General features: G+C 46.7%; 1 protein-coding gene across 3 annotated transcripts in view; it reads left to right on the forward strand.

The window, feature by feature from the left end:
* Positions 1-22,601, forward strand: part of calb2a (calbindin 2a) — a 322,740-nt gene that overhangs the window by 30,129 nt on the left and 270,010 nt on the right. The gene's annotated exons all lie outside the window — the stretch shown is intronic.

The raw sequence follows: 22,601 nt of genomic DNA on the forward strand, positions 1-22,601 counted from the left end.
AGGGAGAGGGTGTTTTGTGAGTGTTTGAAGGAGAGAGTGTGTTTTGTGTGAGTGTGTGAAGGAGAGAGAGTGTGTTTTGTGATTGCGTGTCTGTATGAAGGAGAGAGAGTGTGTTTTCTGAGTGTGTGCGTGTGTGAAGGAGAGAGTGTGTTTTGTGAGTATGTGTGTGAAGGAGAGAGAGTGTTTTGTGAGTGTGAGTGTGAGAGCAAGTGTTTTGTGAGTGGGTGTGTTTTGAGAGCGAGTGTTTTGTGTGTGTGAAAGTGTGTGCATGTGCGCGTTTGCATGTTTTGTGAGTGTGTGTGTGAAAGTGTGTTTTGTGAGTGTGTTTTTTGAGTGTGTGTGTGAAACAGTGTGTTTGTGTGAGGGAAAGTGTTTTGTGAGTATGTGTGAAAAAGAGTGTTTTGTGAGAGCGAGTGTTTTGTGAGTGTGTGTGTGAGAGCGAGTGTTTTGTGAGTGTGTTAAGGAGAGAGTGTGTTTTGTGTGTGTGTGTGTGAAGGAGAGAGAGTGTGTTTTGTGAGTGTGTGAGAAAAAGAGTGTTTTGTGAGTGTGTGTGAAAGAGTGTTTTGTGAGTGTGTGTGAGAGTGTTTTGTGAGTGTGTGTGAGAGTGTTTTGTGAGTGTGTGTGTGTGTGAGAGCGAGTGTTTTGCGAGTGTGTGTGTGTGAGAGAGCGAGTGTTTTGTGAGTGGGTGTGTTTTAAGAGCGGGTGTTTTGTGAGTGTGTGTGAGAGAGCAAGTGTTTTGTGAATGTGTGTGAGAGAGCAAGTGTTTTGTGAATGTGTGTGTGAGCGAGTGTTTTGTGAGTTTGTGTGTGTGAGAGAGCGAGTGTTTTGTGAGTGTGTGAGAGAGCGAGTGTTTTGTGAGTGTGTGTGAGAGCGAGTGTTTTGTGTGTGTGTGTGAGAGCGAGTGTTTTGTGTGTGTGTGTGTGAGAGCGAGTGTTTTGTGTGTGTGTTTTGAGAGCGAGTGTTTTGTGTGTGTGTGTGTGAGAGCGAGTGTTTTGTGTGTGTGTGTGTGGGAGAGAGCGAGTGTTTGTGAGTGTGTGTGTGGGAGAGAGCGAGTGTTTGTGAGTGTGTGTGGGAAAGAGTGTTTTGTGAGTGTGTGTGAGAGCGAGTGTTTTGTGAGTGTGTGTGAGAGCGAGTGTTTTGTGAGTGTGTGTGAGAGCGAGTGTTTTGTGTGTGTGTGTGTGAGAGCGAGTATTTTGTGTGTGTGTGTGAGAGAGAGCGAGTGTTTGTGAGTGTGTGTGTGTGGGAGAGAGCGAGTGTTTGTGAGTGTGTGTGGGAAAGAGTGATTTGTGAGTGTGTGTGAGAGCGAGTGTTTTGTGTGTGTGTGTGTGTGTGTGAGAGCGAGTGTTTTGTGTGTGTGTGAGAGCGAGTGTTTTGTGAGTGTCTGTGTGAGAGCGAGTGTTTTGTGAGTGTGTGTGTGAGACTGAGCGTTTTGTGGGTGTGTGTGTGTGAAGGAGAGAGAGTGTGTTTGTGAGTGTGTGTGTGAAGGAGAGAGAGTGTGTTTTCTGAGTGTGTGCGTGTGAAGAAGAGAGAGTGTGTTTTGTGAGTGTGTGAGTGTGAAGGAGAGAGAGTGTGTTTTGTGAGTGTGTGAGTGTGAAGGGGAGAGAGTGTGTTTTGAGTGGGTGTGTGTGTGTGTGTGTGTGTGGAGGCGAGAGAGAGTGTTTTGAGTATGTGTGTGTGAAGGGAAGAGAGTGTGTTTTGTGTGTACGCATGTGTGTGAAGGAGGGAGAGGGTGTTTTGTGAGTGTTTGAAGGAGAGAGTGTGTTTTGTGTGAGTGTGTGAAGGAGAGAGAGTGTGTTTTGTGATTGCGTGTCTGTATGAAGGAGAGAGAGTGTGTTTTCTGAGTGTGTGCGTGTGTGAAGGAGAGAGTGTGTTTTGTGAGTATGTGTGTGAAGGAGAGAGAGTGTTTTGTGAGTGTGAGTGTGAGAGCAAGTGTTTTGTGAGTGGGTGTGTTTTGAGAGCGAGTGTTTTGTGTGTGTGAAAGTGTGTGCATGTGCGCGTTTGCATGTTTTGTGAGTGTGTGTGTGAAAGTGTGTTTTGTGAGTGTGTTTTTTGAGTGTGTGTGTGAAACAGTGTGTTTGTGTGAGGGAAAGTGTTTTGTGAGTATGTGTGAAAAAGAGTGTTTTGTGAGAGCGAGTGTTTTGTGAGTGTGTGTGTGAGAGCGAGTGTTTTGTGAGTGTGTTAAGGAGAGAGTGTGTTTTGTGTGTGTGTGTGTGAAGGAGAGAGAGTGTGTTTTGTGAGTGTGTGAGAAAAAGAGTGTTTTGTGAGTGTGTGTGAAAGAGTGTTTTGTGAGTGTGTGTGAGAGTGTTTTGTGAGTGTGTGTGAGAGCGAGTGTTTTGTGTGTGTGTGTGTGAGAGCGAGTATTTTGTGTGTGTGTGTGAGAGAGAGCGAGTGTTTGTGAGTGTGTGTGTGTGGGAGAGAGCGAGTGTTTGTGAGTGTGTGTGGGAAAGAGTGATTTGTGAGTGTGTGTGAGAGCGAGTGTTTTGTGTGTGTGTGTGTGTGTGTGAGAGCGAGTGTTTTGTGTGTGTGTGAGAGCGAGTGTTTTGTGAGTGTCTGTGTGAGAGCGAGTGTTTTGTGAGTGTGTGTGTGAGACTGAGCGTTTTGTGGGTGTGTGTGTGTGAAGGAGAGAGAGTGTGTTTGTGAGTGTGTGTGTGAAGGAGAGAGAGTGTGTTTTCTGAGTGTGTGCGTGTGAAGAAGAGAGAGTGTGTTTTGTGAGTGTGTGAGTGTGAAGGAGAGAGAGTGTGTTTGGTGAGTGTGTGAGTGTGAAGGGGAGAGAGTGTGTTTTGAGTGGGTGTGTGTGTGTGTGTGTGTGTGGAGGCGAGAGAGAGTGTTTTGAGTATGTGTGTGTGAAGGGAAGAGAGTGTGTTTTGTGTGTACGCATGTGTGTGAAGGAGGGAGAGGGTGTTTTGTGAGTGTTTGAAGGAGAGAGTGTGTTTTGTGTGAGTGTGTGAAGGAGAGAGAGTGTGTTTTGTGATTGCGTGTCTGTATGAAGGAGAGAGAGTGTGTTTTCTGAGTGTGTGCGTGTGTGAAGGAGAGAGTGTGTTTTGTGAGTATGTGTGTGAAGGAGAGAGAGTGTTTTGTGAGTGTGAGTGTGAGAGCAAGTGTTTTGTGAGTGGGTGTGTTTTGAGAGCGAGTGTTTTGTGTGTGTGAAAGTGTGTGCATGTGCGCGTTTGCATGTTTTGTGAGTGTGTGTGTGAAAGTGTGTTTTGTGAGTGTGTTTTTTGAGTGTGTGTGTGAAACAGTGTGTTTGTGTGAGGGAAAGTGTTTTGTGAGTATGTGTGAAAAAGAGTGTTTTGTGAGAGCGAGTGTTTTGTGAGTGTGTGTGTGAGAGCGAGTGTTTTGTGAGTGTGTTAAGGAGAGAGTGTGTTTTGTGTGTGTGTGTGTGAAGGAGAGAGAGTGTGTTTTGTGAGTGTGTGAGAAAAAGAGTGTTTTGTGAGTGTGTGTGAAAGAGTGTTTTGTGAGTGTGTGTGAGAGTGTTTTGTGAGTGTGTGTGAGAGTGTTTTGTGAGTGTGTGTGTGTGTGTGAGAGAGCGAGTGTTTTGCGAGTGTGTGTGTGTGAGAGAGCGAGTGTTTTGTGAGTGGGTGTGTTTTAAGAGCGGGTGTTTTGTGAGTGTGTGTGAGAGAGCAAGTGTTTTGTGAATGTGTGTGAGAGAGCAAGTGTTTTGTGAATGTGTGTGTGAGCGAGTGTTTTGTGAGTTTGTGTGTGTGAGAGAGCGAGTGTTTTGTGAGTGTGTGAGAGAGCGAGTGTTTTGTGAGTGTGTGTGAGAGCGAGTGTTTTGCGAGTGTGTGTGTGTGAGAGAGCGAGTGTTTTGTGAGTGGGTGTGTTTTAAGAGCGGGTGTTTTGTGAGTGTGTGTGAGAGAGCAAGTGTTTTGTGAATGTGTGTGTGAGCGAGTGTTTTGTGAGTTTGTGTGTGTGAGAGAGCGAGTGTTTTGTGAGTGTGTGTGAGAGCGAGTGTTTTGTGAGTTTATGTGTGTGTGAGCGAGTGTTTTGTGAGTGGGTGTGTTTTAAGAGCGAGTTTTTTGTGAGTGGATGTGTGTGAGAGCGAGTGTTTTGTGAGTGTGTGAGTGTTGTTTGAGAGCGAGTGTTTTGTGAGTGTGTGTGTGTGAGAATGAGTGTTTTGTGGGTGTGTGTGTGTGAGAGCGAGTGTTTTGTGGGTGTGTGTGTGTGTGAGAACGAGTGTTTTGTGAGTGTGTGTGTGTGAGAGCGAGGGTTTTGAGTTTGTGTGTGTGTGAGAGCGAGTGTTTTATGAGTGTATGTGTCAGAGCGAGTGTTTTGTGAGTGTGTGTGAGAGAGCGAGTGTTTTGTGGATGTGTGTGTGTGAGCGAGTGTTTTGTGAGTGTGTGTGTGTGAGGGCGAGGGTTTTGTGAGTGTGTGTGTGTGTGTGTGAGAGAGCGAGTGTTTTGTGGATGTGTGTGTGTGAGTGCAAGTGTTTTGTGAGTGTGTGTGTGAGAGGGCGAGGGTTTTGTGACTTTGTGTGTATGTGAGAGCGAGTGTTTTCTGAGTGTGTGAGTGTGAAGGGGAGAGTGTGTGTGTGTGTGTGTGTGTGTGGGGAGGCGAGAGAGAGTGTTTTGAGTATGTGTGTGTGAAGGGAAGAGAGTGTGTTTTGTGTGTACGCATGTGTGTGAAGGAGGGAGAGGGTGTTTTGTGAGTGTGTGAAGGAGAGAGTGTGTTTTGTGTGAGTGTGTGAAGGAGAGAGTGTGTTTTGTGTGAGTGTGTGAAGGAGAGAGTGTGTTTTGTGTGTGTGTGAAGGAGAGAGAGTGTGTTTTAAGAGCGATTGTTTTATGAGTGTGTGAGTGTGTTTTGAGAGCGAGTGTTTTATGAGTGTGTGTGTGTGTGTGTGAGAGAGCAAGTGTTTTGTGAGTGTGTGTGTGAGAGAGCAAGTGGTTTGTGAATGTGTGTGTGAGCGAGTGTTTTGTGAATGTGTGTGTGAGCGAGTGTTTTGTGAGTTTGTGTGTGTGTGAGAGCGAGTGTTTTGTGATGGTGTGTGTGTGAGAGCGATTGTTTTGTGAGTGCGTGTGTTTTAAGAGCGAGTGTTTTGTGAGTGTGTGAGTGTGTTTTGAGAGCGAGTGTTTTGTGGGTGTGTGTGCGAGTAAGCGCTTTGAGTGGGTGTGTGTGAGAGAGCAAATGTTTTGTGAATGTGTGTGTGAGAGAGCGAGTGTTTTGTGAGTGTGTGAGAGAGCGAGTGTTTTGTGAGTGTGTGTGAGAGCGAGTGTTTTGCGAGTGTGTGTGTGTGAGAGAGCGAGTGTTTTGTGAGTGGGTGTGTTTTAAGAGCGGGTGTTTTGTGAGTGTATGTGAGAGAGCAAGTGTTTTGTGAATGTGTGTGTGAGCGAGTGTTTTGTGAGTTTGTGTGTGAGAGGGCGAGGGTTTTGTGACTTTGTGTGTATGTGAGAGCGAGTGTTTTCTGAGTGTGTGTGTGTGTGAGAGAGCGAGGGTTCTGTGAGTTTGTGTGTGTGTGAGATCGGGTGTTTTGTGAGTGTGTGTGTGTGTGAGAGAGCGAGTGTTTGGTGAGTGTTTGGTGAGTGTGTGTGAGAGGGCGAGGGTTTTGTGAGTGTCTGTGTGTGCGAGTGAGCGTTTTGTGGGTGTGTGGGTGTGAAAGCGAGTGTCTTGTGGGGATGTGTGTGTGAGAGCGAGGGTTTTGTGAGTGTGTGTGTGTGAGGGAGAGCGAGTGTTTTGTGAGTGTGTGTGTGTGAGAGCGAGTATTTTGTGAGTGTGTGTGTGTGAGTGCGAGTGTTTTGTGAGTGTGTGTGTGAGAGGGCGAGGGTTTTGTGACTTTGTGTGTATGTGAGAGCGAGTGTTTTCTGAGTGTGTGTGTGTGTGTGAGAGAGCGAGGGTTCTGTGAGTTTGTGTGTGTGTGAGATCGGGTGTTTTGTGAGTGTGTGTGGGAAAGAGAGTGTTTTGTGTGTGTGTGAGAGCGAGTGTTTTGTGTGTGTGTGAGAGCGAGTGTTTTGTGAGTGTGTGTGAGAGCGAGTGTTTTGTGAGTTTATGTGTGTGTGAGCGAGTGTTTTGTGAGTGGGTGTGTTTTAAGAGCGAGTTTTTTGTGAGTGGATGTGTGTGTGAGCGAGTGTTTTGTGAGTGGGTGTGTTTTAAGAGCGAGTTTTTTGTGAGTGGATGTGTGTGAGAGCGAGTGTTTTGTGAGTGTGTGAGTGTTGTTTGAGAGCGAGTGTTTTGTGAGTGTGTGTGTGTGTGAGAATGAGTGTTTTGTGGGTGTGTGTGTGTGAGAGAGCGAGTGTTTTGTGGGTGTGTGTGTGTGAGAACGAGTGTTTTGTGAGTGTGTGTGTGTGAGAGCGAGGGTTTTGAGTTTGTGTGTGTGTGAGAGCGAGTGTTTTGTGAGTGTAAGTGTCAGAGCGAGTGTTTTGTGAGTGTGTGTGAGAGAGCGAGTGTTTTGTGGATGTGTGTGTGTGAGAGCGAGTGTTTTGTGAGTGTAAGTGTCAGAGCGAGTGTTTTGTGAGTGTGTGTGTGGGAGAGAGCGAGTGTTTGTGAGTGTGTGTGGGAAAGAGTGTTTTGTGAGTGTGTGTGAGAGCGAGTGTTTTGTGAGTGTGTGTGAGAGCGAGTGTTTTGTGAGTGTGTGTGAGAGCGAGTGTTTTGTGAGTGTGTGTGAGAGCGAGTGTTTTGTGTGTGTGTGTGTGAGAGCGAGTATTTTGTGTGTGTGTGTGAGAGAGAGCGAGTGTTTGTGAGTGTGTGTGTGTGGGAGAGAGCGAGTGTTTGTGAGTGTGTGTGGGAAAGAGTGATTTGTGAGTGTGTGTGAGAGCGAGTGTTTTGTGTGTGTGTGTGTGTGTGTGTGAGAGCGAGTGTTTTGTGTGTGTGTGAGAGCGAGTGTTTTGTGAGTGTCTGTGTGAGAGCGAGTGTTTTGTGAGTGTGTGTGTGAGACTGAGCGTTTTGTGGGTGTGTGTGTGTGAAGGAGAGAGAGTGTGTTTGTGAGTGTGTGTGTGAAGGAGAGAGAGTGTGTTTTCTGAGTGTGTGCGTGTGAAGAAGAGAGAGTGTGTTTTGTGAGTGTGTGAGTGTGAAGGAGAGAGAGTGTGTTTGGTGAGTGTGTGAGTGTGAAGGGGAGAGAGTGTGTTTTGAGTGGGTGTGTGTGTGTGTGTGTGTGTGGAGGCGAGAGAGAGTGTTTTGAGTATGTGTGTGTGAAGGGAAGAGAGTGTGTTTTGTGTGTACGCATGTGTGTGAAGGAGGGAGAGGGTGTTTTGTGAGTGTTTGAAGGAGAGAGTGTGTTTTGTGTGAGTGTGTGAAGGAGAGAGAGTGTGTTTTGTGATTGCGTGTCTGTATGAAGGAGAGAGAGTGTGTTTTCTGAGTGTGTGCGTGTGTGAAGGAGAGAGTGTGTTTTGTGAGTATGTGTGTGAAGGAGAGAGAGTGTTTTGTGAGTGTGAGTGTGAGAGCAAGTGTTTTGTGAGTGGGTGTGTTTTGAGAGCGAGTGTTTTGTGTGTGTGAAAGTGTGTGCATGTGCGCGTTTGCATGTTTTGTGAGTGTGTGTGTGAAAGTGTGTTTTGTGAGTGTGTTTTTTGAGTGTGTGTGTGAAACAGTGTGTTTGTGTGAGGGAAAGTGTTTTGTGAGTATGTGTGAAAAAGAGTGTTTTGTGAGAGCGAGTGTTTTGTGAGTGTGTGTGTGAGAGCGAGTGTTTTGTGAGTGTGTTAAGGAGAGAGTGTGTTTTGTGTGTGTGTGTGTGAAGGAGAGAGAGTGTGTTTTGTGAGTGTGTGAGAAAAAGAGTGTTTTGTGAGTGTGTGTGAAAGAGTGTTTTGTGAGTGTGTGTGAGAGTGTTTTGTGAGTGTGTGTGAGAGTGTTTTGTGAGTGTGTGTGTGTGAGAGCGAGTGTTTTGCGAGTGTGTGTGTGTGAGAGAGCGAGTGTTTTGTGAGTGGGTGTGTTTTAAGAGCGGGTGTTTTGTGAGTGTGTGTGAGAGAGCAAGTGTTTTGTGAATGTGTGTGAGAGAGCAAGTGTTTTGTGAATGTGTGTGTGAGCGAGTGTTTTGTGAGTTTGTGTGTGTGAGAGAGCGAGTGTTTTGTGAGTGTGTGAGAGAGCGAGTGTTTTGTGAGTGTGTGTGAGAGCGAGTGTTTTGTGTGTGTGTGTGAGAGCGAGTGTTTTGTGTGTGTGTGTGTGAGAGCGAGTGTTTTGTGTGTGTGTTTTGAGAGCGAGTGTTTTGTGTGTGTGTGTGTGAGAGCGAGTGTTTTGTGTGTGTGTGTGTGGGAGAGAGCGAGTGTTTGTGAGTGTGTGTGTGGGAGAGAGCGAGTGTTTGTGAGTGTGTGTGGGAAAGAGTGTTTTGTGAGTGTGTGTGAGAGCGAGTGTTTTGTGAGTGTGTGTGAGAGCGAGTGTTTTGTGAGTGTGTGTGAGAGCGAGTGTTTTGTGTGTGTGTGTGTGAGAGCGAGTATTTTGTGTGTGTGTGTGAGAGAGAGCGAGTGTTTGTGAGTGTGTGTGTGTGGGAGAGAGCGAGTGTTTGTGAGTGTGTGTGGGAAAGAGTGATTTGTGAGTGTGTGTGAGAGCGAGTGTTTTGTGTGTGTGTGTGTGTGTGTGAGAGCGAGTGTTTTGTGTGTGTGTGAGAGCGAGTGTTTTGTGAGTGTCTGTGTGAGAGCGAGTGTTTTGTGAGTGTGTGTGTGAGACTGAGCGTTTTGTGGGTGTGTGTGTGTGAAGGAGAGAGAGTGTGTTTGTGAGTGTGTGTGTGAAGGAGAGAGAGTGTGTTTTCTGAGTGTGTGCGTGTGAAGAAGAGAGAGTGTGTTTTGTGAGTGTGTGAGTGTGAAGGAGAGAGAGTGTGTTTTGTGAGTGTGTGAGTGTGAAGGGGAGAGAGTGTGTTTTGAGTGGGTGTGTGTGTGTGTGTGTGTGTGGAGGCGAGAGAGAGTGTTTTGAGTATGTGTGTGTGAAGGGAAGAGAGTGTGTTTTGTGTGTACGCATGTGTGTGAAGGAGGGAGAGGGTGTTTTGTGAGTGTTTGAAGGAGAGAGTGTGTTTTGTGTGAGTGTGTGAAGGAGAGAGAGTGTGTTTTGTGATTGCGTGTCTGTATGAAGGAGAGAGAGTGTGTTTTCTGAGTGTGTGCGTGTGTGAAGGAGAGAGTGTGTTTTGTGAGTATGTGTGTGAAGGAGAGAGAGTGTTTTGTGAGTGTGAGTGTGAGAGCAAGTGTTTTGTGAGTGGGTGTGTTTTGAGAGCGAGTGTTTTGTGTGTGTGAAAGTGTGTGCATGTGCGCGTTTGCATGTTTTGTGAGTGTGTGTGTGAAAGTGTGTTTTGTGAGTGTGTTTTTTGAGTGTGTGTGTGAAACAGTGTGTTTGTGTGAGGGAAAGTGTTTTGTGAGTATGTGTGAAAAAGAGTGTTTTGTGAGAGCGAGTGTTTTGTGAGTGTGTGTGTGAGAGCGAGTGTTTTGTGAGTGTGTTAAGGAGAGAGTGTGTTTTGTGTGTGTGTGTGTGAAGGAGAGAGAGTGTGTTTTGTGAGTGTGTGAGAAAAAGAGTGTTTTGTGAGTGTGTGTGAAAGAGTGTTTTGTGAGTGTGTGTGAGAGTGTTTTGTGAGTGTGTGTGAGAGCGAGTGTTTTGTGTGTGTGTGTGTGAGAGCGAGTATTTTGTGTGTGTGTGTGAGAGAGAGCGAGTGTTTGTGAGTGTGTGTGTGTGGGAGAGAGCGAGTGTTTGTGAGTGTGTGTGGGAAAGAGTGATTTGTGAGTGTGTGTGAGAGCGAGTGTTTTGTGTGTGTGTGTGTGTGTGTGAGAGCGAGTGTTTTGTGTGTGTGTGAGAGCGAGTGTTTTGTGAGTGTCTGTGTGAGAGCGAGTGTTTTGTGAGTGTGTGTGTGAGACTGAGCGTTTTGTGGGTGTGTGTGTGTGAAGGAGAGAGAGTGTGTTTGTGAGTGTGTGTGTGAAGGAGAGAGAGTGTGTTTTCTGAGTGTGTGCGTGTGAAGAAGAGAGAGTGTGTTTTGTGAGTGTGTGAGTGTGAAGGAGAGAGAGTGTGTTTGGTGAGTGTGTGAGTGTGAAGGGGAGAGAGTGTGTTTTGAGTGGGTGTGTGTGTGTGTGTGTGTGTGGAGGCGAGAGAGAGTGTTTTGAGTATGTGTGTGTGAAGGGAAGAGAGTGTGTTTTGTGTGTACGCATGTGTGTGAAGGAGGGAGAGGGTGTTTTGTGAGTGTTTGAAGGAGAGAGTGTGTTTTGTGTGAGTGTGTGAAGGAGAGAGAGTGTGTTTTGTGATTGCGTGTCTGTATGAAGGAGAGAGAGTGTGTTTTCTGAGTGTGTGCGTGTGTGAAGGAGAGAGTGTGTTTTGTGAGTATGTGTGTGAAGGAGAGAGAGTGTTTTGTGAGTGTGAGTGTGAGAGCAAGTGTTTTGTGAGTGGGTGTGTTTTGAGAGCGAGTGTTTTGTGTGTGTGAAAGTGTGTGCATGTGCGCGTTTGCATGTTTTGTGAGTGTGTGTGTGAAAGTGTGTTTTGTGAGTGTGTTTTTTGAGTGTGTGTGTGAAACAGTGTGTTTGTGTGAGGGAAAGTGTTTTGTGAGTATGTGTGAAAAAGAGTGTTTTGTGAGAGCGAGTGTTTTGTGAGTGTGTGTGTGAGAGCGAGTGTTTTGTGAGTGTGTTAAGGAGAGAGTGTGTTTTGTGTGTGTGTGTGTGAAGGAGAGAGAGTGTGTTTTGTGAGTGTGTGAGAAAAAGAGTGTTTTGTGAGTGTGTGTGAAAGAGTGTTTTGTGAGTGTGTGTGAGAGTGTTTTGTGAGTGTGTGTGAGAGTGTTTTGTGAGTGTGTGTGTGTGTGTGAGAGAGCGAGTGTTTTGCGAGTGTGTGTGTGTGAGAGAGCGAGTGTTTTGTGAGTGGGTGTGTTTTAAGAGCGGGTGTTTTGTGAGTGTGTGTGAGAGAGCAAGTGTTTTGTGAATGTGTGTGAGAGAGCAAGTGTTTTGTGAATGTGTGTGTGAGCGAGTGTTTTGTGAGTTTGTGTGTGTGAGAGAGCGAGTGTTTTGTGAGTGTGTGAGAGAGCGAGTGTTTTGTGAGTGTGTGTGAGAGCGAGTGTTTTGCGAGTGTGTGTGTGTGAGAGAGCGAGTGTTTTGTGAGTGGGTGTGTTTTAAGAGCGGGTGTTTTGTGAGTGTGTGTGAGAGAGCAAGTGTTTTGTGAATGTGTGTGTGAGCGAGTGTTTTGTGAGTTTGTGTGTGTGAGAGAGCGAGTGTTTTGTGAGTGTGTGTGAGAGCGAGTGTTTTGTGAGTTTATGTGTGTGTGAGCGAGTGTTTTGTGAGTGGGTGTGTTTTAAGAGCGAGTTTTTTGTGAGTGGATGTGTGTGAGAGCGAGTGTTTTGTGAGTGTGTGAGTGTTGTTTGAGAGCGAGTGTTTTGTGAGTGTGTGTGTGTGAGAATGAGTGTTTTGTGGGTGTGTGTGTGTGAGAGCGAGTGTTTTGTGGGTGTGTGTGTGTGTGAGAACGAGTGTTTTGTGAGTGTGTGTGTGTGAGAGCGAGGGTTTTGAGTTTGTGTGTGTGTGAGAGCGAGTGTTTTATGAGTGTATGTGTCAGAGCGAGTGTTTTGTGAGTGTGTGTGAGAGAGCGAGTGTTTTGTGGATGTGTGTGTGTGAGCGAGTGTTTTGTGAGTGTGTGTGTGTGAGGGCGAGGGTTTTGTGAGTGTGTGTGTGTGTGTGTGAGAGAGCGAGTGTTTTGTGGATGTGTGTGTGTGAGTGCAAGTGTTTTGTGAGTGTGTGTGTGAGAGGGCGAGGGTTTTGTGACTTTGTGTGTATGTGAGAGCGAGTGTTTTCTGAGTGTGTGAGTGTGAAGGGGAGAGTGTGTGTGTGTGTGTGTGTGTGTGGGGAGGCGAGAGAGAGTGTTTTGAGTATGTGTGTGTGAAGGGAAGAGAGTGTGTTTTGTGTGTACGCATGTGTGTGAAGGAGGGAGAGGGTGTTTTGTGAGTGTGTGAAGGAGAGAGTGTGTTTTGTGTGAGTGTGTGAAGGAGAGAGTGTGTTTTGTGTGAGTGTGTGAAGGAGAGAGTGTGTTTTGTGTGTGTGTGAAGGAGAGAGAGTGTGTTTTAAGAGCGATTGTTTTATGAGTGTGTGAGTGTGTTTTGAGAGCGAGTGTTTTATGAGTGTGTGTGTGTGTGTGTGAGAGAGCAAGTGTTTTGTGAGTGTGTGTGTGAGAGAGCAAGTGGTTTGTGAATGTGTGTGTGAGCGAGTGTTTTGTGAATGTGTGTGTGAGCGAGTGTTTTGTGAGTTTGTGTGTGTGTGAGAGCGAGTGTTTTGTGATGGTGTGTGTGTGAGAGCGATTGTTTTGTGAGTGCGTGTGTTTTAAGAGCGAGTGTTTTGTGAGTGTGTGAGTGTGTTTTGAGAGCGAGTGTTTTGTGGGTGTGTGTGCGAGTAAGCGCTTTGAGTGGGTGTGTGTGAGAGAGCAAATGTTTTGTGAATGTGTGTGTGAGAGAGCGAGTGTTTTGTGAGTGTGTGAGAGAGCGAGTGTTTTGTGAGTGTGTGTGAGAGCGAGTGTTTTGCGAGTGTGTGTGTGTGAGAGAGCGAGTGTTTTGTGAGTGGGTGTGTTTTAAGAGCGGGTGTTTTGTGAGTGTATGTGAGAGAGCAAGTGTTTTGTGAATGTGTGTGTGAGCGAGTGTTTTGTGAGTTTGTGTGTGAGAGGGCGAGGGTTTTGTGACTTTGTGTGTATGTGAGAGCGAGTGTTTTCTGAGTGTGTGTGTGTGTGAGAGAGCGAGGGTTCTGTGAGTTTGTGTGTGTGTGAGATCGGGTGTTTTGTGAGTGTGTGTGTGTGTGAGAGAGCGAGTGTTTGGTGAGTGTTTGGTGAGTGTGTGTGAGAGGGCGAGGGTTTTGTGAGTGTCTGTGTGTGCGAGTGAGCGTTTTGTGGGTGTGTGGGTGTGAAAGCGAGTGTCTTGTGGGGATGTGTGTGTGAGAGCGAGGGTTTTGTGAGTGTGTGTGTGTGAGGGAGAGCGAGTGTTTTGTGAGTGTGTGTGTGTGAGAGCGAGTATTTTGTGAGTGTGTGTGTGTGAGTGCGAGTGTTTTGTGAGTGTGTGTGTGAGAGGGCGAGGGTTTTGTGACTTTGTGTGTATGTGAGAGCGAGTGTTTTCTGAGTGTGTGTGTGTGTGTGAGAGAGCGAGGGTTCTGTGAGTTTGTGTGTGTGTGAGATCGGGTGTTTTGTGAGTGTGTGTGGGAAAGAGAGTGTTTTGTGTGTGTGTGAGAGCGAGTGTTTTGTGTGTGTGTGAGAGCGAGTGTTTTGTGAGTGTGTGTGAGAGCGAGTGTTTTGTGTGTGTGTGTGAGAGCGAGTGTTTTGTGTGTGTGTGTGTGAGAGCGAGTGTTTTGTGTGTGTGTGTGTGAGAGCGAGTGTTTTGTGTGTGTGTGTGTGAGAGCAAGTGTTTTGTGTGTGTGTGAGAGCGAGTGTTTTGTGTGTGTGTGAGAGCGAGTGTTTTGTGTGTGTGTGAGAGCGAGTGTTTTGTGTGTGTGTGTGAGAGCGAGTGTTTTGTGTGTGTGTGTGAGAGCGAGTGTTTTGTGTGTGTGTGTGAGAGCGAGTGTTTTGTGTGTGTGTGTGTGAGAGCGAGTGTTTTGTGTGTGTGTGTGAGAGCGAGTGTTTTGTGTGTGTGTGTGTGAGAGCGAGTGTTTTGTGTGTGTGTGTGTGAGAGCGAGTGTTTTGTGTGTGTGTGAGCGCGAGTGTTTTGTGTGTGTGTGAAAGCGAGTGTTTGTGTGTGTGTGTGAGAGCCAGTGTTTTGTGAGTGTCTGTGTGAGAGCAAGTGTTTTGTGAGTGTGTGTGTGTGAGACTGAGCGTTTTGTGGGTGTGTGCGTGAGAGCGAGTGTCTTGTGGGGTTGTGTGTGTGAGTGAGCGTTTTGTGGGTGTGTGTGTGTCTGAAGGAGAGAGAGTGTGTTTGTGAGTGTGTGTGTGAAGGAGAGAGAGTGTGTTTTCTGAGTGTGTGAGTGTGAAGGGGAGAGTGTGTGTTTTGAGTGGGAGTGTGTGTGTGTGTGTGTGTGTGGGGAGGCGAGAGAGAGTGTTTTGAGTATGTGTGTGTGAAGGGAAGAGAGTGTGTTTTGTGTGTACGCATGTGTGTGAAGGAGGGAGAGGGTGTTTTGTGAGTGTGTGAAGGAGAGAGTGTGTTTTGTGTGAGTGTGTGAAGGAGAGAGTGTGTTTTGTGTGAGTGTGTGAAGGAGAGAGTGTGTTTTGTGTGTGTGTGAAGGAGAGAGAGTGTGTTTTAAGAGCGATTGTTTTGTGAGTGTGTGAGTGTGTTTTGAGAGCGAGTGTTTTATGAGTGTGTGTGTGTGTGTGAGAGAGCAAGTGTTTTGTGAGTGTGTGTGTGAGAGAGCAAGTGGTTTGTGAATGTGTGTGTGAGCGAGTGTTTTGTGAATGTGTGTGTGAGCGAGTGTTTTGTGAGTTTGTGTGTGTGTGAGAGCGAGTGTTTTGTGATGGTGTGTGTGTGAGAGCGATTGTTTTGTGAGTGCGTGTGTTTTAAGAGCGAGTGTTTTGTGAGTGTGTGAGTGTGTTTTGAGAGCGAGTGTTTTGTGGGTGTGTGTGCGAGTAAGCGCTTTGAGTGGGTGTGTGTGAGAGAGCAAATGTTTTGTGAATGTGTGTGTGAGAGAGCGAGTGTTTTGTGAGTGTGTGAGAGAGCGAGTGTTTTGTGAGTGTGTGAGAGAGCGAGTGTTTTGTGAGTGTGTGTGAGAGCGAGTGTTTTGCGAGTGTGTGTGTGTGAGAGAGCGAGTGTTTTGTGAGTGGGTGTGTTTTAAGAGCGGGTGTTTTGTGAGTGTATGTGAGAGAGCAAGTGTTTTGTGAATGTGTGTGTGAGCGAGTGTTTTGTGAGTTTGTGTGTGTGAGAGAGCGAGTGTGTGTGAGAGCGAGTGTTTTGTGAGTTTGTGTGTGAGAGAGCGAGTGTTTTGTGAGTGTGTGTGAGAGCGAGTGTTTTGTGAGTTTATGTGTGTGTGAGCGAGTGTTTTGTGAGTGGGTGTGTTTTAAGAGCGAGTTTTTTGTGAGTGGATGTGTGTGAGAGCGAGTGTTTTGTGAGTGTGTGAGTGTTGTTTGAGAGCGAGTGTTTTGTGAGTGTGTGTGTGTGAGAATGAGTGTTTTGTGGGTGTGTGTGTGTGTGAGAGCGAGTGTTTTGTGGGTGTGTGTGTGTGAGAACGAGTGTTTTGTGAGTGTGTGTGCGTGAGAGCGAGGGTTTTGAGTTTGTGTGTGTGTGAGAGCGAGTGTTTTATGAGTGTATGTGTCAGAGCGAGTGTTTTGTGAGTGTGTGTGAGAGAGCGAGTGTTTTGTGGATGTGTGTGTGTGAGAGCGAGTGTTTTGTGAGTGTGTGTGTGAGAGGGCGAGGGTTTTGTGAGTGTGTGTGTGTGTGTGAGAGAGCGAGTGTTTTGTGGATGTGTGTGTGTGAGTGCGAGTGTTTTGTGAGTGTGTGTGTGAGAGGGCGAGGGTTTTGTGACTTTGTGTGTATGTGAGAGCGAGTGTTTTCTGAGTGTGTGTGTGTGTGAGAGAGCGAGGGTTCTGTGAGTTTGTGTGTGTGTGAGATCGGGTGTTTTGTGAGTGTGTGTGTGTGTGTGAGAGCGAGTGTTTGGTGAGTGTGTGTGAGAGGGCGAGGGTTTTGTGAGTGTCTGTGTGTGCGAGTGAGCGTTTTGTGGGTGTGAAAGCGAGTGTCTTGTGGGGATGTGTGTGTGAGAGCGAGTGTTTTGTGTGTGTGTGTGTGAGCGCGAATGTTTTGTGTGTGTGTGAAAGCGAGTGTTTGTGTGTGTGTGTGAGAGCCAGTGTTTCGTGAGTGTCTGTGTGAGAGCAAGTGTTTTGTGAGTGTGTGTGTGAGACTGAGCGTTTTGTGGGTGTGTGCGTGAGAGCGAGTGTCTTGTGGGGTTGTGTGTGTGAGTGAGCGTTTTGTGGGTGTGTGTGTGTGTCTGAAGGAGAGAGAGTGTGTTTGTGAGTGTGTGTGTGAAGGAGAGAGAGTGTGTTTTCTGAGTGTGTGAGTGTGAAGGGGAGAGTGTGTGTTTTGAGTGGGAGTGTGTGTGTGTGTGTGTGTGTGGGGAGGCGAGAGAGAGTGTTTTGAGTATGTGTGTGTGAAGGGAAGAGAGTGTGTTTTGTGTGTACGCATGTGTGTGAAGGAGGGAGAGGGTGTTTTGTGAGTGTGTGAAGGAGAGAGTGTGTTTTGTGTGAGTGTGTGAAGGAGAGAGTGTGTTTTGTGTGAGTGTGTGAAGGAGAGAGTGTGTTTTGTGTGTGTGTGAAGGAGAGAGAGTGTGTTTTAAGAGCGATTGTTTTGTGAGTGTGTGAGTGTGTTTTGAGAGCGAGTGTTTTATGAGTGTGTGTGTGTGTGTGAGAGAGCAAGTGTTTTGTGAGTGTGTGTGTGAGAGAGCAAGTGGTTTGTGAATGTGTGTGTGAGCGAGTGTTTTGTGAGTTTGTGTGTGTGTGAGAGCGTGTGTTTTGTGATGGTGTGTGTGTGAGAGCGAGTGTTTTGTGAGTGCGTGTGTTTTAAGAGCGAGTGTTTTGTGAGTGTGTGAGTGTGTTTTGAGAGCGAGTGTTTTGTGGGTGTGTGTGCGAGTAAGCGCTTTGAGTGGGTGTGTGTGAGAGAGCAAATGTTTTGTGAATGTGTGTGTGAGAGAGCGAGTGTTTTGTGAGTGTGTGAGAGAGCGAGTGTTTTGTGAGTGTGTGTGAGAGCGAGTGTTTTGCGAGTGTGTGTGTGTGAGAGAGCGAGTGTTTTGTGAGTGGGTGTGTTTTAAGAGCGGGTGTTTTGTGAGTGTGTGTGAGAGAGCAAGTGTTTTGTGAATGTGTGTGTGAGCGAGTGTTTTGTGAGTTTGTGTGTGTGAGAGAGCGAGTGTTTTTTGAGTGTGTGTGAGAGCGAGTGTTTTGTGAGTTTGTGTGTGTGAGAGAGCGAGTGTTTTGTGAGTGTGTGTGAGAGCGAGTGTTTTGTGAGTTTATGTGTGTGTGAGCGAGTGTTTTGTGAGTGGGTGTGTGTGAGAGAGCGAGTGTTTTGTGAGTGTGTGTGAGAGCGAGTGTTTTGTGAGTTTATGTGTGTGTGAGCGAGTGTTTTGTGAGTGGGTGTGTTTTAAGAGCGAGTTTTTTGTGAGTGGATGTGTGTGAGAGTGAGTGTTTTGTGAGTGTGTGAGTGTTGTTTGAGAGCGAGTGTTTTGTGAGTGTGTGTGTGTGAGAATGAGTGTTTTGTGGGTGTGTGTGTGTGAGAACGAGTGTTTTGTGAGTGTGTGTGTGTGAGAGCGAGGGTTTTGAGTTTGTGTGTGTGTGAGAGCGAGTGTTTTATGAGTGTATGTGTCAGAGCGAGTGTTTTGTGAGTGTGTGTGAGAGAGCGAGTGTTTTGTGGATGTGTGTGTGTGAGAGCGAGTGTTTTGTGAGTGTGTGTGTGAGAGGGCGAGGGTTTTGGGAGTGTGTGTGTGTGTGTGTGAGAGAGCGAGTGTTTTGTGGATGTGTGTGTGTGAGTGCGAGTGTTTTGTGAGTGTGTGTGTGAGAGGGCGAGGGTTTTGTGACTTTGTGTGTATGTGAGAGCGAGTGTTTTCTGAGTGTGTGTGTGTGTGAGAGAGCGAGGGTTCTGTGAGTTTGTGTGTGTGTGAGATCGGGTGTTTTGTGAGTGTGTGTGTGTGTGTGAGAGCGAGTGTTTGGTGAGTGTGTGTGAGAGGGCGAGGGTTTTGTGAGTGTCTGTGTGTGCGAGTGAGCGTTTTGTGGGTGTGTGGGTGTGAAAGCGAGTGTCTTGTGGGGATGTGTGTGTGAGAGCGAGTGTTTTGTGTGTGTGTGTGTGTGAGGGAGAGCGAGTGTTTTGTGAGTGTGTGTGTGTGAGTGCGAGTGTTTTGTGAGTGTGTGTGTGAGAGGGCGAGGGTTTTGTGACTTTGTGTGTATGTGAGAGCGAGTGTTTTCTGAGTGTGTGTGTGTGTGTGTGTGAGAGAGCGAGGGTTCTGTGAGTTTGTGTGTGTGTGAGATCGGGTGTTTTGTGAGTGTGTGTGGGAAAGAGAGTGTTTTGTGTGTGTGTGAGAGCGAGTGTTTTGTGAGTGTGTGTGAGAGCGAGTGTTTTGTGAGTGTGTGTGTGAGAGCGAGTGTTTTGTGTGTGTGTGAGAGCGAGTGTTTTGTGTGTGTGTGTGAGAGCAAGTGTTTTGTGTGTGTGTGTAAGAGCGAGTGTTTTGTGTGTGTGTGTAAGAGCGAGTGTTTTGTGTGTGTGTGTGAGAGCGAGTGTTTTGTGTGTGTGTGTGTGAGAGCGAGTGTTTTGTGTGTGTGTGTGTGAGAGCGAGTGTTTTGTGTGTGTGTTTTGAGAGCGAGTGTTTTGTGTGTGTGTGTGTGAGAGCGAGTGTTTTGTGTGTGTGTGTGTGTGTGAGAGCGAGTGTTTTGTGTGTGTGTGTGTGAGAGCGAGTGTTTTGTGTGTGTGTGAGAGCGAGTGTTTTGTGTGTGTGTGAAAGCGAGTGTTTGTGTGTGTGTGTGAGAGCCAGTGTTTTGTGAGTGTCTGTGTGAGAGCAAGTGTTTTGTGGGTGTGTGCGTGAGAGCGAGTGTCTTGTGGGGTTGTGTGTGTGAGTGAGCGTTTTGTGGGTGTGTGTGTGTGTCTGAAGGAGAGAGAGTGTGTTTGTGAGTGTGTGTGTGAAGGAGAGAGAGTGTGTTTTCTGAGTGTGTGAGTGTGAAGGGGAGAGTGTGTGTTTTGAGTGGGAGTGTGTGTGTGTGTGTGTGTGTGGGGAGGCGAGAGAGAGTGTTTTGAGTATGTGTGTGTGAAGGGAAGAGAGTGTGTTTTGTGTGTACGCATGTGTGTGAAGGAGGGAGAGGGTGTTTTGTGAGTGTGTGAAGGAGAGAGTGTGTTTTGTGTGAGTGTGTGAAGGAGAGAGTGTGTTTTGTGTGAGTGTGTGAAGGAGAGAGTGTGTTTTGTGTGTGTGTGAAGGAGAGAGAGTGTGTTTTGTGAGTGGGTGTGTTTTAAGAGCGATTGTTTTGTGAGTGTGTTTTGAGAGCGAGTGTTTTATGAGTGTGTGTGTGTGTGAGAGAGCAAGTGTTTTGTGAGTGTGTGTGTGAGAGAGCAAGTGGTTTGTGAATGTGTGTGTGAGCGAGTGTTTTGTGAATGTGTGTGTGAGCGAGTGTTTTGTGAGTTTGTGTGTGTGTGAGAGCGAGTGTTTTGTGCTGGTGTGTGTGTGAGAGCGAGTGTTTTGTGAGTGCGTGTGTTTTAAGAGCGAGTGTTTTGTGAGTGTGTGTGAGAGGGCGAGGGTTTTGTGAGTGTCTGTGTGTGCGAGTGAGCGTTTTGTGGGTGTGTGGGTGTGAAAGCGAGTGTTTTGTGATGGTGTGTGTGTGAGAGCGAGTGTTTTGTGAGTGCGTGTGTTTTAAGAGCGAGTGTTTTGTGAGTGTGTGAGTGTGTTTTGAGAGCGAGTGTTTTGTGGGTGTGTGTGCGAGTAAGCGCTTTGAGTGGGTGTGTGTGAGAGAGCAAATGTTTTGTGAATGTGTGTGTGTGAGAGAGAGCGAGTGTTTTGTGAGTGTGTGTGTGAGAGGGCGAGGGTTTTGTGAGTGTGTGTGTGAGAGCGAGGGTTTTTGTGAGTGTGTGTGTGTGAGACCGAGGGTTTTGAGTTTGTGTGTGTGTGAGAGCGAGTGTTTTGTGAGTGTATGTGTCGGAGCGAGTGTTTTGTGAGTGTGTGTGAGAGAGCGAGTGTTTTGCGAGTGTGTGTGTGTGAGAGAGCGAGTGTTTTGTGATGGTGTGTGTGTGAGAGCGAGTGTTTTGTGAGTGGGTGTGTTTTAAGAGCGAGTGTTTTGTGAGTGTGTGTGAGAGAGCAAATGTTTTGTGAATGTGTGTGTGAGCGAGTGTTTTGTGAGTTTGTGTGTGTGAGAGAGCGAGTGTTTTGTGAGTGTGTGTGAGAGCGAGTGTTTTGTGAGTTTATGTGTGTGTGAGCGAGTGTTTTGTGAGTGGGTGTGTTTTAAGAGCGAGTTTTTTGTGAGTGGATGTGTGTGAGAGCGAGTGTTTTGTGAGTGTGTGAGTGTTGTTTGAGAGCGAGTGTTTTGTGAGTGTGTGTGTGTGAGAATGAGTGTTTTGTGGGTGTGTGTGTGTGAGAGAGCGAGTGTTTTGTGGGTGTGTGTGTGTGAGAGAGCGAGTGTTTTGTGGGTGTGTGTGTGTGAGAACGAGTGTTTTGTGAGTGTGTGTGTGTGAGAGCGAGGGTTTTGAGTTTGTGTGTGTGTGAGAGCGAGTGTTTTGTGAGTGTAAGTGTCAGAGCGAGTGTTTTGTGAGTGTGTGTGAGAGAGCGAGTGTTTTGTGGATGTGTGTGTGTGAGAGCGAGTGTTTTGTGAGTGTAAGTGTCAGAGCGAGTGTTTTGTGAGTGTGTGTGAGAGAGCGAGTGTTTTGTGGATGTGTGTGTGTGAGAGCGAGTGTTTTGTGAGTGTGTGTGTGAGAGGGCGAGGGTTTTGTGAGTGTGTGTGTGTGTGAGAGAGCGAGTGTTTTGTGGATGTGTGTGTGTGAGAGCGAGTGTTTTGTGAGTGTAAGTGTCAGAGCGAGTGTTTTGTGAGTGTGTGTGAGAGAGCGAGTGTTTTGTGGATGTGTGTGTGTGAGAGCGAGTGTTTTGTGAGTGTGTGTGTGAGAGGGCGAGGGTTTTGTGAGTGTGTGTGTGTGTGAGAGAGCGAGTGTTTTGTGGATGTGTGTGTGTGAGTGCGAGTGTTTTGTGAGTGTGTGTGTGAGAAGGCGAGGGTTTTGTGACTTTGTGTGTATGTGAGAGCGAGTGTTTTCTGAGTGTGTGTGTGTGTGAGAGCGAGTGTTTTGTGTGTGTGTCTGAGAGCGAGTTTTTTGTGTGTGTGTGTGTGAGAGCGAGTGTTTTGTGTGTGTGAGAGCGAGTGTTTTGTGTGTGTGTGTGTGAGAGCGAGTGTTTTGTGTGTGTGTGTGAGAGCGAGTGTTTTGTGTGTGTGTGTGTGAGAGCGAGTGTTTTGTGTGTGTGTGAAAGCAAGTGTTTGTGTGTGTGTGTGAGAGCCAGTGTTTTGTGAGGGTCTGTGTGAGAGCAAGTGTTTGGTGAGTGTGTGTGTGAGACTGAGCGTTTTGTGGGTGTGTGTGTGAGAGTGAGTGTCTTGTGGGGTTGTGTGTGTGAGTGAGCGTTTTGTGGGTGTGTGTGTGTGTCTGAAGGAGAGAGAGTGTGTTTGTGAGTGTGTGTGTGAAGGAGAGAGAGTGTGTTTTCTGAGTGTGTGAGTGTGAAGGGGAGAGAGTGTGTTTTGAGTGGGAGTGTGTGTGTGTGTGTGTGTGTGTGTTTGGGGAGGCGAGAGAGAGTGTTTTGAGTATGTGTGTGTGAAGGGAAGAGAGTGTGTTTTGTGTGTACGCATGTGTGTGAAGGAGGGAGAGGGTGTTTTGTGAGTGTGTGAAGGAGAGAGTGTGTTTTGTGTGTGTGTGAAGGAGAGAGAGTGTGTTTTGTGAGTGGGTGTGTTTTAAGAGCGATTGTTTTGTGAGTGTGTGTGTGTTTTGAGAGCGAGTGTTTTATGAGTGTGTGTGTGTGAGAGAGCAAGTGTTTTGTGAGTGTGTGTGTGAGCGAGTGTTTTGTGAATGTGTGTGTGAGCGAGTGTTTTGTGATGGTGTGTGTGTGAGAGAGCGAGTGTTTTGTGAGTTTGTGTGTGTGTGAGAGAGCGAGTGTTTTGTGGGTGTGTGTGTGAGAGCAAGTGTTTTGTGAGTGGGTGTGTTTTGAGAGCGAGTGTTTTGTGTGTGTGAAAGTGTTGTGTGCATGTGCGCGTTTGCATGTTTTGTGACTGTGTGTGTGAAAGTGTGTTTGAGTGTGTTTTTTGAGTGTGTGTATGAAACTGTGTTTGTGTGAGTGAAAGTGTTTTGTGAGTGTGTGTGAAAGAGTGTTTTGTGAGTGTGTGTGTGTGTAAGTGTGTTTTGTGTGTGTGTGTAAGTGTGTTTTGTGAGCGTGTGTGTGTAAAAGAGTGTTTTGTGAGTGTGTGTGTAAAAGAGTGTTTTGTGAGTGTGTGTGTGTAAGTGTGTTTTGTGAGTGTGTGTGTGTGTCAGTGTGTTTTGTGAGTGTGTGTAAGTGTGTTTTGTGAGTGTGTGTGTGTAAGTGTGTTTTGTGAGTGTGTGTGTGTAAGTGTGTTTTGTGAGTGTGTGTGTTTTGAGTGTGTGTGTGAAACTGTGTTTTTTGTGAATGAAAGTGTTTTGTGAGTGTTTGTGTGAAAGTGTGTGTTTTCTGAGTGTGTGAAAGAGTGCGTTTTGTGAGTGTGTGTGAAAGAGTGTGTTCTGTGAGAGCATGAGTGAAAGTGTGTATTGTAAGTGTCTGTGTGAGTGTGTGTGTGAAAGTGTGTATTGTGAGTGTCTGTGTAAGTGTGTTTTGTGAGTATGTGTGTAAGTGTTTTGTGAGTATGTGTGTAAGTGTGTTTTGTGAGTGTGTGTGTGTAAGTGGGTTTTGTGAGTGTGTGTGTAAGTGGGTTTTGTGAGTGTGTGCGTGAAAGCGAGTGTTTTGTGAGAGTTTGTGTGTGTTTTCAGAGCGCGTGTTTTGTGTGTGTGAGAGAGCGAGTGTTTTGTGAATGTGTGTGTGGGAGAGCGAGTGTTTTGTTAGTGTGTGTGTGAGAGAGAGAGCGAGTGTTTTGTGTGAGTTTGTGTGAGAGCGAGTGTTTTGTGTGAGTGTGTGTGTGAGCGAGTGTTTTGTGTGTGTGTGTGAGAGCGAGTGTTTTGTGGGTGTGTGTGTGAGAGCGAGTGTTTTGTGGGTGTGTGTGAGAGCGCGTGTTTTGTGAGAGTTTGTGTGTGTTTTCAGAGCGAGTGTTTTGTGTGTGTGTGAGAGAGCGAATGTTTTGTGAATGTGTGTGTGGGAGAGCGAGTGTTTTGTTAGTGTGTGTGTGAG

Source organism: Chiloscyllium punctatum, chromosome 26, assembly GCF_047496795.1.
Source record: "Chiloscyllium punctatum isolate Juve2018m chromosome 26, sChiPun1.3, whole genome shotgun sequence".
Taxonomy (NCBI): domain Eukaryota; kingdom Metazoa; phylum Chordata; class Chondrichthyes; order Orectolobiformes; family Hemiscylliidae; genus Chiloscyllium; species Chiloscyllium punctatum.